The sequence below is a fragment of the Vulpes lagopus genome, chromosome 3 (genome assembly GCF_018345385.1).
Source record: "Vulpes lagopus strain Blue_001 chromosome 3, ASM1834538v1, whole genome shotgun sequence".
Classification (NCBI taxonomy): domain Eukaryota; kingdom Metazoa; phylum Chordata; class Mammalia; order Carnivora; family Canidae; genus Vulpes; species Vulpes lagopus.
In genome coordinates, this window is record NC_054826.1 from 81320322 (window position 1) to 81340061 (window position 19740).

The following is a 19740-nucleotide window of genomic DNA, read 5'->3' on the forward strand; positions in this document are numbered from 1 at the left end:
CAATACCCCAGATGCATTCCTCTGACTCGGCAGCGGGGCCTGAGCCCACCGCCGAGGCAGAGGGTGGGCTCTGAGTGGGGGTGAGGTGGAGGCAGTTTGGCTCAGTGAGGAGGGTGGCGATGGCCTCTCTGATGGGAAAAAGTTTGCCTCAGATACTTTCATGGGAAGGGACAGAGCATAGGGAAGCTGGTGGGATGATAGGCCTGTGATTACATAGTTACACTGCATTACATTTCTCGAATTTATCCATTTTAGACTATTGAAGTATCAGAAAATTGTCTATGATGTCAGTTTTAAAATGCATTAGGGGCACTTGAGTCGTTCAATCACTTAAAGAGTTCTACTGTTGGCTTCAGCTCAGGTCATGATTTTATGGTCGTGGGTTTGGGCCCTGTGTTGGTCTCTGAGCTGAGCTCATTGCAGATTCATTGCAGAGTCTGCTTCAGATTCTTTCTCCTTCTCTCTATCCCTCCCTGCTCACTCTCTGTTGAAAATAAATACACAAAATCTAAAAATAAAATTAAACAAAATGCATTAAACGAGTGTCTACGATGGATAAATGTATCCATCCATAACAAAATGTGGCACATCCATACAAGGAATACTATTCAGCCTTAAAAAGGAGGGAAACTCTGACACCTGCTACAATATTGAGGAAACTTGGAATAATCAGTGATGAAGGGACACATATTATATGAGTCCTCTCATACCAGGGCCCTAGAGGATTTAAATTCATAGGTGCAGAAAGTAGAATGGTGATTGCCAGTGGCCATGGGAGACAGGATGGGGAGTTAATGTTTTTACTAGGTACAGTCTGAGTTTTGCAAGATGAAAGAGTTCTGCGGATGGAGGGTGGTGACAGTAGCTCAACAACGTGAATGTACTTCATGCCACTGAATTGTGTATTTACACATGCCTAAGATGGTAAAGTTTATGTCATGTGTATTTAACAACAATTTTTTAAAAAGTAAGCTAAACGTAATGCTCTCTCTCTCTCTCTCTCTCTTTAAAGATTTTATTTATTCATGAGAGGCCCAGAGAGAGAGGCAGAGACATATCCCTTCAAGGAACCCGATGTGGGACTCAATCCCAGGACTCTGGAATCATAACCTGAGCCAAAGGCAGACACTCAACCACTGAGCCACCCAGGTGTCCCTAAATGTAATTCTCAATGCTCACAGGGTTGAGGGGGTGGTAGGGCTATGATTCTCCAAATACTTTTGATATGTAGTCAATTTACAATTCACACACATATGATTTCTGGGCTAGAAATTCACCAACTTGCTATGATTGCTAAGTGTTAAGATGTGATTGACCCACGTTGTTATAGCCAATACCTAGAGCAGCTCGAATTTCCATTAATATGAAGCCATTAAACAAATTATGGTGCTTCCATAAAAGAAATGCTGGGCAACCTTTATAATGTTAATCATGCCAATGAGGAAAGGAAGGCAAAGTTAAACATGAAAAATAGAAAGTGCAAGTCAATATGCATAGTATAATCCCATTAAAAACAAACATAAATAAAAAAAAAAAAAAAAAAAAAAAAAAAACAAACATAAATATAATCAATATGTAAACATATGTATATGCTTAGAAAATTTCTGGAAGAGTAACAAAACAGTAATAGTGTCACCTTATCAATCTTAAATATATTATAATAAACTCACACACAAAGACAAGAAGACAAATCAAAGTGGTGATTAACTGAAAAACGTGAGTAAAGGAAGTAAAGGAAGGTTTTGTTGATGGGAGGGACTTTTATGTACCATTTTCCATGATTTTGTGTTGTTTAAAAATTGTCATACTAACTGTGAAACGCTAATAAAAATAATCAAAACATTCAACCCCGCAGTTACACATGCTTTATTACTTTCTGAAATATACTTACATAATAAAATAGAAGAAAAAAGTAATGCAAGCACATGTGAAGACAAATATCTGCCAGGAGTGAAGCTGCGAGGAAATGGTTCTATCCAGACCACAGGGACCAGACTCAAAGACCTCAGTGGTTTCCTGTCCCTAATGCCTGTGATTCCCACAGGACACCGGGTAACACAAGAGTATTTGACCAACCCCCAGCTGAATACTGGCTCTTGTTTCCCATTATTAAGGAATTTGCCGACTCTCACTTTTCACTTTACAGAGGACTTTGTGAGCTCTGAGCATGAAAAGTGACATTTATAACTCCTGCTGGAATTTCCATGTACCCAGGATCTTGCCAGGCCAAAGGATGAATCACAGCTTCTTAGAATTGTGGGAGCCATTTTGGAAACAGCTGCCAAGTAACTAATGCTATTAAAAATAGCTCTCACTCCCTAAAAAATGAATTGCTTATTTTAAGAAGACAACAGTGGCTTGAATCTGTCCTGCTTGCGTTTTTCATCTACTGGGCAGAATGCCAGTGGGTCTAAGAAGCCCTGCTTGTCAGATGGGAATACCATCTGTACTGATGATGCCATGCCTATGAAAGAGCTTGGCATTTCTGGGCCAGGGCTAACTGGGGTAAAGCCTGAATCACCCCGTATGGAATCCATCTCTTATGAGGTGTGGCCCGTGGGGCATGAATTTTAATTCAGCTTCTCTGCACAGAAGTTTGCTCTTCAGATCACTGGTCCCGAAAGTATGGTGCATGCATGGGGGGATGGGCAAGATGGTCCACTGGAGTGCAGAAGCAAAATACTTGGTCAGTTTACATTTACTTTTTGGTCTAATGAAAATAAGAAGGAAATTAAGCTTCACTGATATTTACTATGTAGATCAATATTGGCATCTTGACATAGTCTGTATCAGACAAATTATCTTCCCCTGGAAATTCCACATTGCAGTGGGGTGGACGGTGGAAGTCTCCAGTGTTTATTTATTTTTCCTATGTTGTGATCTACTGAAGTTACCTTAATTTTGGCTTAAATAGTGCCAAAGATGAACAAAGCTGGACGCTAGTTAAAGTGTCAAGGACAGATTTTAATCAGTAATACTATTATAACAGGGAACTGAACTCCACTTGGATGTGTGTGGGAATTCTAAAGGGAAAATGAGGGCGTGAGGGTGGGGCCGAGCAGGAGGCCTGGAGGTAGAGTCAAGGAGAAGGAAAATTACACAGAACTGGAAGGAGAGGGTTGGTTCATACGAAACCCATCGAGGTCTGCCAATCGCCACTTACTCAGTTGGACCCCTACCCTCCCACAGAGGATGGAAGACAGGAGCCTGGTCTTCAGGTGTTGGCTAGAACCAATAATGAAGTCTTCTGGCAACCCTGAGTCTTGTCAGGCAGGCACTATATGGGGAACTAGAGTCATCCTATGGAAGTGGCCTTGAGCTATTAGAAACCGTGTTTATTCAAGATTTTATAGGCCCCAACTGAGCTCTAATTGAGAAGAGGGCTCAGAAGACCCTGGCTAGAGTTTAGGCAACAATAGGATCTTTGACAAAGGTCCTACAGATATTATCTTAGATAAGAGACTCATCATAATATTTTGAAATGGGATGAGAAAATGACCATAAAATAATTTATACCTCTTAGGGGTTCCCAAGGAATCTCAGGGCAAATAGATTGGAGTTGTATGAAGTTTAATGATGAATTAGGCATTTTTCATTTACAAGTATACCAGTGTTCCAAATTTGGAGAATATTTGGTGATGCCATCATTGTCAGTAGGATGTGGACACTTTTAAAACAAAACAAAACATACACTCAGGAGCACACAAACACACACAATGTAGAGATGACAATTTAACAGTGAAGAAGGGAAGGCTTTTCAGGGGCATCTCATGGTATTGAGAGGGCAGTTTGCAAATTATTTCCACCAGTTATATGATTTAGTTTTCCAAAAATGATGTGCCTCTCCAAACCCCATTATCCATGATGACAACAAATTCAGTTAAATGTGTCTGCTTTGAGGTGATCAGCACCCCCTCTGGGGCCTTGCTCCATAGAGGGGTCCTGCCAGTCACTTCCCATCATCCCCCTCCTACCCCAGAGGACAGGTGCCAAACTTCAGACACCAAGCACAATGGGAGCCCCAGCAGAGCCAAGGGCCAGACTGATTGTTCTCCCCAAAGCTACGCCCTCTGTGTCTCTCTGCCACACCTGGGGAACTCACTCAGAAGGTGGATGAGTTAAAATGGCTCAATCCCTCCTTCTCCATTCTGTTACACCTTCTATTTTTGAGTAAATGTACATAACATACTATATTAGCTTATATTTATAGTAATATATAAAGACCCCACAATCAAACATTTTATACTAATAGGGTTGCACAATCAGAAAAGTTGGAAGTTCATTGCTTTAAGCTATGTGCCCTGAAATAACTTATCCTTCTGGGTGGAGGCAGGGAATGGGAGGAATGGCCCATCTGCCATGCTCCTAAGGGTAAAAGAGCAGCTATGGGGGGCCTATAAGTGAAGGATCTTGTCTGGATGTCAAGTCTTTAGAGGATCCAACTCATAATGATACCTAGAATATTATCTGGTGGGGATCTTCTCATTAGATGTGATGATACAGTAACACACAGCATGCTTGCTTGGTACCTTAATAAGTATCCTTTTGGAGTAGTAATCCCAAGTATTCACCTGAACCTTGGCCATCATTACTCTGCCCCTCTGTTCATTCTGACATTCTTTTCATTCTCCCTAGGGACATGTTTTGTCTCCATAGGTTCTACATGCATAAAATAAGATGATAAACCACCCTATCCCCAACTGTACTTAAAATATAGTGTAAGAAATTGAGGGCGCTTCGGTGGCTTGTCCATTAAGCATCTGCCTTCCATTCAGGTCATGATCTTGGGGTCCTGAGATCAAGTCCCATGCCAGGATCCCTGGTCACTGGGGAGTCTGCTTCTCCTTCTTCCTCTGCCCCTCCTCTCTCTCTCTCTCTTTCTCTCTCTCTCTCTCTCTCTCTCATAAATAAACAAAATCTTTAAAAAATATATAGTGTAAGAAATTGAATGTAACTCCACCTGATGATTTTGAAGTTTTTTTTTAAAAATAATCTATATCAAGTTTTATTACAAAGATACTCACTTGCTTTTTGTTTTGGTTTTTGGTGTCCCTGATTTGCTGTCATCTCAGTCTCCGCATGGTTAATCTAGTAGAAGTTCTTATTATGCTGTAGCTTCGGAAAGTAAGCAGGAACCAAAGCTGATTGGATGGGGAGAACTTATGAGATCAGGGCACCATAGCTTCTGATTTCTCCTTTCTGCTCACAGATAGGTTTTACTCTACATTTCTTGTCAATTGTTAGGTGACATCGTGCTTCTGGCTGCCAAGGTTTTTTTCACCCATGTGTACTCTATTGCCATGGATACTCATTTGAATGGGTCCAATGACGGCAATGCCTTGACACTGAGAAGATTAATGGCTCAATAATTGTCAAGACAAGATAAATGTGAGGTTAAATTGATTGTACCAATTGTTTCTTTGAGAGCTGGCAGAGCATCTTGTTACACTTCACCTTGGTACATGGACCTTGGGTGATTGCATCACGGTGGTCTAGCATTCCATTATGTTTATAGTCATCGGCACATTAACATGATTTCTTCTTTCCCCCTAATATTGTTTGTAAGATTCAAAAGAAAAATAATTATTTCAGATTGCTGGAACTAGTGGTTAATGAATGAGTTATTAAGAAGGAGTGACAAGTGATGTATCTGCTTGTCTAATGAGCAGACACTCTGCTTACAGAGCCATTCAAAGATTTTAACCACATATTTCGCTAACTCTATGAATTGAATAAATTACTCCTCACAAGCCAGGAAAGTGTGCTGTGTGGTATTTTTAATTGAGTGGAACTTTGGCTGAAAACACATTTTAATGTTGGAAGCAAAAAAATAAAATATGATAAGAAAAAGGTGGTCCAACGGAGAGAAATAGAGATGTGTATCTGTGTGTAAGTAAGCTATGGACAGAGAGGCTTCCAATCATGCAGAAGCAGTGGAGAATGTGGCATTTGGAGAGAGGACATAGTGTCTCAATCTGATTCTGCCCTTTGCTACCTTGGCCGGTTCACTTAAGTCGTCAGCCCATTTCTCCTCCTCCAGCGGCAGTGATGATATTCTACTTACTACATGCCTGGCACTGCCCTCTCTGTAACCAGATAGGGGCAGAAACACTTGTTTTAAGCATCTTGAGTAAATCTAGGCACAGAGGAGTTAAATGATGTACCTGAGATTACACAGGCAATAATTGGAGGAGGCAGGATTTGAATTAAGCGGTTGGGCCCCAGAACCTATTTATAGTTGGTGTCCCATACAATCAAAGCAAGTATTTTATCCTTCCTTTGTATCTTATTTATTTAGCATAATTGACACATGTATGTCCTTGAGCCTATCTCCCTTCCAAATATCTCCAGTCGAAGAAGAGAAAGGTGGGGTTAAAGGTGTTTTAGTGATGATGTGGGGCAATGCGGAGCAAGGAAATAAAGTCAAGGTTGCTGAGAACTATTTATCCAAAGAATTCCCTCAAGATTTCTCTACTTCACCTCTGGGCCTCTCTAAAATCCCTTGTAGGTCATATCTAGAATACTGGAATGTGAAAATAGCAGTTGAATATTTTTAAGTAGAAAAAAAATATTAAAACATTATGCCCTTGGGTGGGGGGAACATAAGGGAAGAGAAAATGATCAGAAGAGAAAAGAAAACAGAGGAAGGAAGGAAGGAAGGAAGGAAGGAAGGAAGGAAGGAAGGAAGGAGGAAGGAAAGAAGGAAAAAAGGAAGGAAGGGGAGAGAGAAGGAAGCAGGGACAAAAGGAAGGAAGGAGGTAAGACTCCTGGATTTATTCCAGTTTAGGACATCTAATAAAGGGCAGACTGAAGAAAGGGTTTACCTAGCTTGTGTTTGTAGGAAGTCAATAAATACTTGCCAAATAAACAACCTCCTCTGAAAGCCAAGTTTTGTACCCTTAGTAATTTAAGGTGTTTTTTCTGGTGTTGAATGGACACCTGTAGCAGGTGTATGATTTGGAAGTTCTTCTGTTTTTCAAAAGCTTTACATTTGTTGCCTTACACCCACCTGCCTAACTTGGAGTTTTTCTTACAAAATCTGAAGTTTTAAATGAAAATGATTCTCATCTTGGGATTGTATCCTTTCTCTCCCTTCATGGTGAAATGTGATCTTTCTCATGCAGGACTTTGCCACCACTCCTTGATTTCTGTGGAAGCTAATGCTCAAAGAAGAAAAACACTCTTGAGGCCAATTTTCAAGAAAACTGGGAAGAAGATGGAAAATTCAAGCTTAATAAATGCTGGAGCTTTCCAGATGTCTTAATAAACAATGAGGACACATTTGTGAACAGCAGTGATATGACCACAGAAGTCTTGAAAGGCACAGTGGACTCAAAATGCTGCCTGGTGTGGACACACAGGCTACTTGCTGAGAGAAAGTATGTGGACTGCCCGCATGGTTAGAACTTTCCAGAAGGCAGTCATGAAACTTCCTGTTAGAGGAAGATCTAACTCTGTGGGACCCCTGTCTGCTTTCTTGCTGTGCCCCACCTCCTGCCATCCATGCAGGGCTCTGCTCTTGTCTTCCTCTCCTTCATCTTATCTCCCTCATTTGTCTTGATCATTGGTCTCCTCATCACTGCTGACCCTCAAAGTTGTGACATCTATTTCCATATTTTCTCTACTTCAGATCAACGTCCTGCACTGACTCATGGCTTTCTTCAGTCCATTCTGCACACTGCCATTAGAAAAATCTTGATAAGAGGCATCTGGTGGCTCAACTGGTTGAGCATCCAACTCTTGAATTCAGCTCAGGTCATGATCTCGGGGTCCTGGGATCCTGGGATTGAGCCCTGCATCAGGCTTTATGCTCAGTGGGGAGTCTGTGTGGGGATTTTCCCCCTCTGCCCCTCCTTCAACTTTCTCTCTCTAAAATAAATAACTAATTTTTTTTAAAAAAAGAAAGATCTTGTTAAAATGAAATTATGAGCATGTTTCTTCCCTTATTAAAACACTCTCAGGGGATCCCTGGGTGGCTCAGCACTTAAGTGCCTGCCTTTGGCCCAGGGCATGATCCTGGAGTCTCGGGATCAAGTCCCACATCAGGCTCCCTGCATAGGGCCTGCTTCTCCCTCTGCCTGTGTCTCTCTCCTTCTCTCTTTCTCTCTCTGTCTTTCATGAATAAATAAATAAAATCTTTAAAAAAATAAAAAAATAAATAAAACACTCTCAGGACAATGAAATTATTATGTATGATACTATAATGGTGGGTATATACACTGTACATTTGTCAAGGCCACAGGATGTACAATACCAAGAAACTGGAAATCGAAATGTTTGCTCAAATTTGCTGTGAACCTGAAACAGCTCTGAAAAATAAAATCTATTAAAACATCAGCAACAAGGCAGTACTTTAATGGCTTCCCATTGCATTATCGTTGTAACTACCAGAGAGGGCAAGTCACTGAGCCTTTACACATGCTACCTTTCTTTGCCTAGATAGGTGTCCTCTGTCCTCCCACTCCCATCTCCAATTCTTATTCAGATCCATAGGCAGAAACCCAAGAAAGCTTGCCTTGACTCTCTGGCCTGGGCCAGGTTAGGTCTTCTGGTGAAAACTTCTTGCTCAAGCTTCTTGCCTTTCACCAGAAGGTGTCATCCATCTGGCAGGACAATTTCTCACCTAACTCATGGCTGTGTCCCCAGCAATTAATGCAGAGGCACTTAATACATTCTCGAGGAATGACTGAATAAAGCAATTTAATATGTACAAAAAGTGGCCACATCCACTTCCTATTTAAACCACTCAATCTTGGAAAAGAGGCATAATTACTTCATTCTATAAATAAAGAAAACTGAGCCTCAGAAAAGTTAGATGACTCTTTAAAAAGTGGTAGGGCTAGGATTTGAATGTGTATATTTTGAATTCAAGTCCAATATTCCTTTCATTATTCTATGGTTACTTAAATATGTTACATGCATTTGTTCTATCTGAAGCTTTTGTGGGGGTCAGGGATTTTATTTACTTATATTACCAGCTAAGATACTATGATTTCAGCAAACTGTCTACATCATCCATGCAAGCTTCACACACTTTATTCCTAGTCATATGCATGTAAACACCCAGAACTGCATGCATAGTGTACATAAGCATGAGTAAATACATGTGGTATATAGGCTGTATGGTTTATAACATAGGAAAATATCTTAAACATCCTGTGTATGTCCTATGGATTAACAGCTGGCTTGCAAACTTTATGAAGTATTCTCAGTGTGGCAGAGGGCCTCTTTTTACAAGGTTAAAAATGATAGTCTGAGTATGTTTAGATATACTGGAGAAAGAGGGAATGTCAGGAACCCTGGCCCCATCTGGAGGAGTTCAAGGAGAGGCCAGAGAAGCAGGACCTCACCATGGGTCCCTCCCTGGAGGTTGTAGTCACATAAAACTATCAAAAGTGAAAAACAAGACTATTGGACTTTCATTTTTTTAAAAGATTTTATTTATTTATTTATTTATTTATTTATTTATTTATTTAGAACAAGTGAGGGAGGAGCAGCGAGAGAGAGAGGGAGAGAGGGAGAGAGGGAATCTTAAGCAGACTCCACCCTGAACATAGAGCCTGATGCAGGGTTCTATCTCACCACCCTGAGATCATGATCTGAACCAAAATCAGGAGTCAAACGCTTAACTCCCTGAGCCACCCAGGTGCCCCACCATTGGACTCTTACATGGAAAAATAAGTTAGTGTTCAAAGAAGACTGATTCCTACTGGTGATGCATTAGATATTTATTCCCATAGGGACAACTGAGGCAGACCTTCGTTTGTTTTTTAAACTCAATGTATAGGCAAATATTCACAAGCAAATGAACTTTGAGGGTAAACAAATATTAAATCATTTTCAAATTGACTTGAGGACCTATTATGAGTCTGGTTCTGTACAAGAAAACATGGGTAAAATATAAGTCATGAAAGTCTCTTCCCTCAGGGATTTGATAAAAATATTACCATGTCACTAATTTTACATTTTACTACGAGTGCTTGAAAGCAGAAAACATTTTTTCATGCTGAAAAAATGCTTATTCTTCATAATGTAAATCTAACCTATGCCAGATATCCCTTACTCCAGATATTGCCAAGTATTCAGACCATAGCAGTTGAGCTGCATAAAATAACAAAGAGCTGATAGCTCATCATAATAATTACATCGATTGTGCATGTCAATGTAACCTCAAAACGTACAACATCACCAGCAGTTTTCTGGTAGTTGGAGATGATTTTAACATTTTTGTAGTGTAAAATTTTAAAAAATATCTTTCAAATAAAATTACACTTTGAAAAAATGTCAAACAAATGAGCACAGAAAGACATTTCAAACTGTCTTTTGTATTGTAAATATCCCCTAGGGTACTGTGGGGGGATATGTAAAAATCTTCCCCTACCTGGTCTTCTGGAAAGTCTAGCACCCACATTCTGCCATGATCAGGCAGAGATTGGCCTTTAACTGCTAATATGTGTAATGAGCAGGTAAAGGTAGCAGGTAAGAGTAAACATAAGTGTCAGTCATAGCAGCTCACAGGGTCTCAGGGGAGCTATCATCAACCCAGCAGCAGTGCTTCCTTACCAGGCATTTGGTTCCTCTTATCTAGTTCTTTCTGAATGTTGTTCCCTTTTCTTTTTTTTTTTTTTTTTTTTTTTTTAAAGTCTTTATTTATTTATTTATTTTTTATGATAGTCACAGAGAGAGAGAGAGGCAGAGACACAGGCGGAGGAAGAAGCAGGCTCCACGCACCGGGAGCCCGACGTGGGATTCGATCCCGGGTCTCCAGGATCGCGCCCTGGGCCAAAGGCAGGCGCCAAACCGCTGCGCCACCCAGGGATCCCTATGTTGTTCCCTTTTCATTTAAAATGATTTCTGATTTAGAAAAAAGTTGTCAAATAGTCAAAGAATGTTTGGTATAGCCCTCACTCCGATCCCCCAAATGTTAAGATTTTCTTTGACCACAAGATAATTCTCAAAATCAGGAGGCTGAGACTGATTCACTACTGTGATGTAATCGACAAGCCTCCTTCAAATTTCACCATCCATCTCATGGGATTTTTTCTTATCCAGGATCCAATCCAGGATCCCACATTGCATTTAGATGTCATTTGTCCTTTACTCTGGCATAGTCCTTTGTTATCACCCTGACACTTTTCAAGTATCCTGGCCAGTTATTTTGGATAATATTCCTCAATTTGGGTTTGCCTGCTGTTTCCTTGTGAGTAGATTCAGATTCTGAACTCGGGGCAGACACACCACAGGAAGTCATGTGTGCGCTGAGTGCTTCTTGTGAGGGGGAGCACACAGTATCAATTTGCCTGTCCCATTCCTGGTGAGGCAACTTTGACTACTTGGTTAAGTTGTGTGTCTGCCAGTTTCCTTCACTGCAAATAGATTATTTTTCTCTTGGTAAGTAATAATGGCTAGTAGGGAGACACCTTATGATGATGTAAGCTTCCCATTTCTCATCATGCTTTTGCCCATTGATTTTAGTGTCCACTGGTGATTCTTGCTTAGAGTAATTATCTCGGCAGTGTTTGCCAAACAGTGATTTTCCACACTTCATTTCTCCTACATTTGTTGGTAGAACATTTACTAAACAAAGAGCTTCCCCTTCTCCATTGGTTTCTTTATTCAACTATACATTCATATCAGTATGGAGTCAATGCATGTATTCCTATTTCCATTCTCTGATAGGGCCTAAAAACAATTGCATCTCAATACCAATGAAGACATCTAGTGCCCCAAACTTCTATCTCACTCCAGATTTATGGCAGGGAAAGTACAAGAGAAGCCTGGAACATCTTGAAGTGACAGAAAATAAAAAAAGATCTAAAAAAATGACAGAGGCACACCAAAAGAACATAGACCCAACGTGAAGGTGCTCTTGCTGGTCAAATCTGAGACAATTTAAAAAAAAGAGTAACAAGTGGCTAATAAGAGTTCAAACTAATATTTTAAAATAATTAAAAGTAATTAGATATGTTTTTAAAAGACATATCTCACTGACTCATATTCTCAGAAGCCATGACATTTTAAGAAAATATTTGTATTTTAGGGAAGTTAATCTTCTTGATGGCACTAGCAAAAAGCTACTTAGGATGCTTTAGCATGAGATAGCAGATGGAGCTGATCCATCTCCCTATCTTTTTAAGGTTCACCTTAATAAATGACAGAATGTAGTGTTTGTTTTTTAATTAAACATAACAATTCTAGAAAACACAAAAAGTCCCAAGTGTGGGCTAGAAACTGTGTGGAATTCCTGGTAATATGAAAGCAGATGTGAAGAAAGTAGAGTCAGATCATGTTCCTCCTCCTCTGAATGTTACAGACGTGACATTTACATTTTATACTTAACAGTGATATGAGTTGATCAAACTATGTTAAGTACTTAACATATTTAGACAAATCTTAATTATAATAGTTCCCTTAGCATTTAAGTTAGTTTTATGTAACCCTTATAAGAAACATGCCCAAATTTAATTGCTACTAATATTCTTAATGTGGATAAATTATACCTTCAATAAATCAATTGCCAAATTGGTGCCCAGATTGAGAATGGATACTCTTTTTTTCCCTCTGGTTCTCAAACAATGCCTTGAATGGAGAATATACAAACTTGACCTTGTTATTTTCTTTCATTAAGCTTTCCAGTGCCATCAGAAGTACTTGGATTATCCCACCCTGCTAAGGGGCCTCTTGCCCTTATACTGTTCTATTGCATAGCTTTTCCTTCAACTAAGCTCTGAACTTCAAATGAAAATGACTAATAACTGAAATGCAATGCAGTGAAAAGCATATCAGATTTGAATCTATAAACTTGTGCTTGAACCTAGTATATATCACGTACAGTTTGCACTCTAGATAAACCTTTTAATCTCTCTGAGTATCTGTTATTCCTAACCTCTCCCTTCTTTCCTCTCATCTTCTACTCCTGGTCTGCTAGGTTTGTGGAGGTAGCATAACATAGAGGACCATAATATGGGCTTTAAAGTTAAATCACCTAAATTCAGATCCTGTCTTCCTGCTTACCAGCTTGGGGACCTTGAGCTACTCTGTGCCTCCATTTCTTCATCATAAAATGACAGCAATGACAATAGAACATTCTTCAAAGAATTACTATGAGGATTCGTTTGAATGGAATGGAGCTGTTTTGTTGCAGAAAATTATCCATTCTAACTAGTTATAGCATCAAAAATCGTCTATTAAAAGATATTAAGTTTCCTAAGGAATTTCTCAGGGAGCTACCCAGGGAACCAGGCTTAGAATTTACACAGTACAAAACAGAATATCCAAAGAATATTCCAATCATATCACATACATTAATGCCACTAGTATACTAGAGATGGGATACCCGAAACTCCATTATAACTGCCACTATACATGTCAGGTGATCCAGTCCCTCCATGGACAGTCACCATGTTAGATTGCTCACCTCCACCTGCAAATCTAAGAAGCCCAGGTCACAGATGAAATTTTGGCTGCAAGGGAGTCTGGAAAATGTGCTTTATATACTTTTCTGTCTTCAAAGTACATGTAGATAAATTAGAAGAGGATCATAATTAAAAAAAAAAAAGAAGAGGATCATAATGAGTGCCAAGTGAGTAGTATCTGCCACAATCCATACTTCTGGGTTCTTAATACTAATACTCATACCCTTTTCCTCATCCTTAAGCATACAGACTAATTTGCACCCTAATCAGAATGAAAAAATCTCCCAAACTTTCCCTCCAAAAGAGGGACCAACATCCTTACAGTCATTGCATCCATACCTGGATGATGTCCACTAGTTCTCTAATGTTGCCATGATCCCTACTTGATATCTTGTATTGCCAAAATACGTATTGACAAAATTGACAACTGAATCACTACTGAAATAACATTAGGAAATGACAGTGGAAATAGGAGAGAAAAGCATGAAAGAAAATGTGGGTAGTTTTTATAGTCCTCATTTCTGCAACTGGTCACAAGGCTCTAGTTGGAATTTACAACTTCTACTATTCATTCCATTTTCTCTTTGCCCTCAGCTATTGCCTTGACTGACTGAGTGATCTACTTAGTGATCTAAACTTTGCTTCCTGAGGTGGTCTTGCCCTTTGGGTTTTTTGGTGGTGTAAGTTGCTATAGCCTTCTGTTACATTTTACAACTCAACAGGGCACTGTAAGGAGGCTTCCTAGGGACTGCCTGGTTCCACTCACACTGACCCATGTCAGCAGCAGCAACCTCATTTTCCTTTGAAGGTCAGGATCCAATATCCTATTTATTTATTGCTTTCATAGCATATGGCATAAGGAAGGTTAAATAACTTGGTCAAAGTCTTAACTTCCTGATAAACAGAATGAACCAGACAATGTATTCTTTCTCTTTACATTAATCCAGGAGTGCCTAAAGTCCTGGGGACAAAGAGTGAACATTTTGCAAGTAGGTCATTAATTGTAATAGCACAAGAAGCCACTCCCACTTCTACTCCTTGGTTTTTAAATTCTTGTATTCTGGCTGTGAAAATATAGCAATAAAAAGCATATAACTATATCCTGTAGGACAACATTTCAACTTCATGCGATGTCTCCCAGGTACTGTAATTACTGAGTCTTTAATACACTAATTTTTATGTTTTCTAATGCTGTCTAGGGAAAAGGATATATGCTGGAGCAGAGATTTCTATCCGTACCAATCATGCCTTTTTATTTTTGGTATTCTGATACTTAGACATTTGAGACCTTACTGACCCTGAAGACACTGCCCCTTCCAGATTGACTAGTTCCTAGTAAAAGGCTAGCCTGTGACATACCTTTCATATGCAAACCAACCTATTCTTAGCCCACACTCCTGCCAACTCCTCTATCTGGCTGTTACATTACAAGTCACTCTTCCCCTACCCTGCTCATCCCCAGAGCCAGGTATCAGACAAGTAGGGACAACTCCTGTATGTCAGAGCTTGCTAAAATTATTCAAACTGGCCAATCCTGAGTAAGCCTGCTTACCTGGCCTCACCTGTTTATTTTTGCAGAAACCATAAGAAAGACCCTCAACCATGATTTTGACTTGCTCTGTCTCCTAGCTCATCCTGGTGTTTCCCCATGTGACCCCCCGACCCCCACGCCATTGTGTGGCATGACATCTCTTGGGGGCTGTAGAAGACAAATTATCTTTTCAATGGCAATTGTCTCCTGACAATTTTTGGCCTTATCATATCTGAATAATAACAAAACCTATGTTTGAAGACAACATCCATTTAAGCTCACTGCCTTAATTTGCTCACTGTAAAGTCAGTTCCTTGACAAGACCAGTATTGTGTAAGACACTATTATTACTGTCAATAATAACTGCAGGGATTGTATTTCTTACAGAAACAAGGCAGAATAAGACAAATTTAAATCTAGAATATATGTCTAGAATATATATAAATCTATAACTAATCAATCCCTTTCTCATCAAAGATAGAAGAGATAAAAGAAATAAAAACCTGCCTCTAGGTCAGCTAACTCCCCATGGGGGCATGGCATTATATTTAGTTTTGTTTCTGCTGGGCAGTAGCGAGCAACCTTAAAGTGAAGTTCAGTTTTAGAGCCTATGGGAACCCCTGTCCCTGCTTCAATGGCCACTTCATTCAGGAACCCACTAAGCAAGTGCTAATATTGCTGAGCAAAGAGATGTACTGACATTCTTATTGTCTACCTGATTATTTAAAGATCTTCTACAGGGGAGGGTATTTATAATCCATCACCTTATAAAATCAGATTCACAATTCAGTTTTCAGCTATGCCTTTCCAGTGGCTAACATAGGCAAGGGATTCTTTTAGGACCATCAAGAAATGAATTGGTTTTCAAAGAAATCTGTATTAGTTACCTATCACTGTGTAACAAATTACCCAAAACTTTGTGGCATAGAGCAAAACACATTTATTACTTCGTGGACTTTCTGTGGTCATGAATCCAAGTGGTTTAGCTAAGTGCTAGCTCAAGGTTTTTCATGATGTTTCAGCCAGGCTGTGGGCTAGAGACTCACTTGGGGGTGGTGGAGAGGTCTGCATCCAAGCTTACACAGGTGGTTGTTGACAGGTTTCTAAACACATGGGCCCCTCCACAGGGTTGCCTCATGATATGCCACCTGCCTCCTTCTGAGTGAACTGTCCAAGAAAGCAAGGGAGTGGACCCAAAACGAAAGCCACAGAAGTGATATCCCATCACGTCATTTCAGATGAACATGGGCAATAATTTAGGAAAATGTTCCACCACTGCATCCCATGGACTATCACTGCTCTACCTTCTCATGTCAATGGGACCCTGACATAAACAATCCTAGATCCGCATTTTCTCAACGCTCTATTCCCATTGCCACTTCTGCTACTAACTGCAGTACTAGTTAGGATTTTCAATAGAACAAAACAAAAACAGTGCAAATGTTAGCTACCAATGCAAATGGGAAATTAGTTATTTACAGCTTTGAGAATTTCTGGGAGTGCTGAGGAACCACACTTGGCCAGGAAAAATGCCCAGTGTGGCACAGGGCTGACCTAGCAGAAAACAACTACTGCCAGCTCCTACCATTCCGCTCATCTGACAATGCATACTGGCGCCAGAAGTTCTCCCAGGTCTGCCTTGGGGGGGCCCGGGGGGGGGGGGTCTGTTTGCTCCAGCAGACAAGGCACTTCCTTTGCTCATGTAGCTCATGGCCACCCCCCAAACTTACCTGGCACATGTGCTAATGAGAACCCCGGTGATGCACAGCACCCTGCCTGCAAGGAAGTTTGGCAAATACAGGGATTGTTTTGCAGCCTGTATCATTCAGAGTGAGGTCGGAATGGATATTGAGCACAGCAACTTGCAGTATTTGTGGCAACACACACAGTACCCAGAAGAGTGGCTGGCATGAAGCAAGCCCTCAATAGGCTCTACAATTTTTTATATACTATTTTTCCTACTTGACTGACCTGACCTGTTTCACTGCCACCTCCTTCCTCATATCACTAAAGACTAAAGACTCTAAGACAAAAGACACATTTTTCTGAAAACAAAAACAAAAACTGTAGGAAGATACAGACAGAAAAGAAGACAGGGAAGTTGCCTCTGTAGAGTACCTCTTCAGCACCATGTGTCGTGTTGCAGGTTTCCACAAATGCTGTCTCTTTGGCTATGAAAATGCTTACAGATGTATCTTACCCAAGGAACCAAGAAAAGAATAAAATAAACCTTTCCGTGGCAGCTCCTTGTCCATCTCTTCCCCTACAGGGTTAATTTTTTTGTGCTCTCACCTGGCTGTCATTGAGACATGCCCAAGGTCACTGTGAATAATGAAATATTTAAATCTGCTCAGCCTCAGAATAGTATTCTGTACGTGACCTCACAGAGTGTTCAGCTGCTCAGTTCTGGTAAAGTAAAGATTATGCCTGAGCCTTAATTCAATTTCTGGTTACTAAATGTGAACATACAGGGAACAGGAAATAAGTTCCTACTGCAAGGAGCTGGGTCTTGGGATGACCCTGCAGGACCAGGCATCTGTTGTTTGGGCACGTTTATTGCCTGTACCAAGCTATCCAAATGGTGTTTATAGGAAGAGGTAGGGTGTTGTGAAGTGTTGATCCTCTGAGCCCTTGGAGCGGCCAGGGGGACCTTGGGGCAGCTGGACCTCCAGAATCAGCCACCATCAGCCAGAGCAGCTTTATCAACAAGCCCCAGTGTGTTGTAGAAAGCGGTTTCTATGGCACATAAGGTGAAGGAAGGTGGGAAGCACTCTCTTAGGTTCCTGCTCATCCCCCTGCCACCATAAATCTTCCCAAATAGTCTGCAACCACATGACTTCAATGTTATTTCCAGTTCTAAAACTCCGTGGATCTACATGAAAGCTAAAAACATTGTCCACATGCTAACACTCAGTAGACAAATGTTTTGTTTTGTTTTGGTTTTTTTAATGGCATGAGGGTCTTCAATTGAATTTATTATATTGAATATATTGAATTGGAACAAATGATATCACAGGAGAAAACAGTGGCTTTCTGCTTACCCCAAGCAAAGTAATCATTATAAAAAGCATTAATATTTTCCTGTAATTTCCTTCTTGAACAATTGCAAGAAATTACGGATTCATTTTAATCCTTCAGCATCATGTTTATCACATTATTCATTTTGTATTTAGCATCGAAATGAAATGAATGCATTATCACAGGTAAATGCATTTGTTTTACAATGTGTATGACACACCATGGCATTAGCATTGTAAAACATAAATAGCAACGACATGAGTGTTCATTTTCTTGAGCTCAGAGAGGGGGTAGAGAAAATGAAAGGGGATTTCAATGCACAGCCTCATCTGTGCCTGCAGCAAGACCACCTGCAAAACTGGAGCCTTCATTACCACAAAGCTTAAGGCTGAGTTTAATAAGATTGGCAAAGGCTTCTGAACTTGTGGAGAGAAAGCATTAACAGGTGTAAGCCAGACCCTCTCTTCTCCTTGGCTAAGGTGATCGTTTCCCTGCCCGAGAGACCACTCTTGCGCACCGTACAGCTGGAGAGGAGTTCTGTCCTCGGGGCTCCTGGAGTGCCAGCTCATCAGTACAAGGGTGTCGTTTCCACGCTCTCCCCAAAGCCAGAGTGCACTGAACTTGAGATCAGGGCAGGGGACTGGCTTCTTTCCCCACCCGTTGTCTGTTGGGCCCTTGATCACAAACCAGAGGGATGAGTAAGACAAGAGTACCCTCCACTGGAGAATCCCATCATGGAGTGAAACAGCAAACCGGTGCAGGTGGGGCGGGAGCTAAAAATGTAAACTAAGACAAAAATGAAGCAATACCTCAAGTCCAGGTTCAGTCACGAGGACATCAACATCTACAAAAACCGGGAGTCAGCAAATGTTTTCAGTGATGGAAGGTTTAAAGGCAGGTTTACAGATCATTAGTTTCCAGCTACTCCATACCTCTCTGTGTCTCTTTCTCTCTCTGTTCCTGGAGCAGAAAGAAGGCTGATGGCGGGGGGGTGGGGGGGGGTAAGTGGGGGGAGTGGGCATATAATTTATTGCAGAGGCATTAAATTATAACAAGGACACTGCCACAGGCTGTGGGACCGACAGGGTGGCAGTGACCGCATGATTTGTCTCTGTTAGGGTAGGTCCGAGGTGATGGATTTTAGGCGGGGTGTCTGGTTTCCGTCCAGCTTTGGAGGCGCTCACAGTCAGGCAGCTTGCACATTCTGAAGATCAGCTTGAGTAAATTGGAAAAGCAAACATCTGTAAGAGAAATCATAAACCGAGCTCTATGCTTCACAGCTGGTGTTGGGGCAGTCCATGAGAAATCTCCCAGGTCCACCTTTGGGGGTCATTTGGGGTGCCCCACTCCTAACCTCACCCAGATCCATCAATCCCCTGACAACCGAGAGAGGCTCCGGGCCACTCATGGGACTGGGACAGTGCATCCCTGGTGGGTAACTTCATTTCTTCAGATAAATAAGGAGAGGAGAAGAGATACAGGGAGTATGAAAGAAATCAGCTTGGCATTGGATACAAAAAAGAAAGAAGACAATTTTCCTTTCAGTTCCCAGTTGCTAGTTTTGGTGTTGCTGCAGTTTTTCTGATTCGGCTACTTTGCAAGTGTCACCTCAGAAGTTTAATCTTTTGAGCATAAAAAAATCTGCTGATGTGCAACAGAAAGAAGCAACCTCCTGCAGAAGGGAGAGAACGTATTTGCGGCACACCAGATCCCCTGTCCCCCACGATGGTAGGAGGGAAGGAGCCTTGGGTGTGTTCCTACCGGGTTGTCACCTAA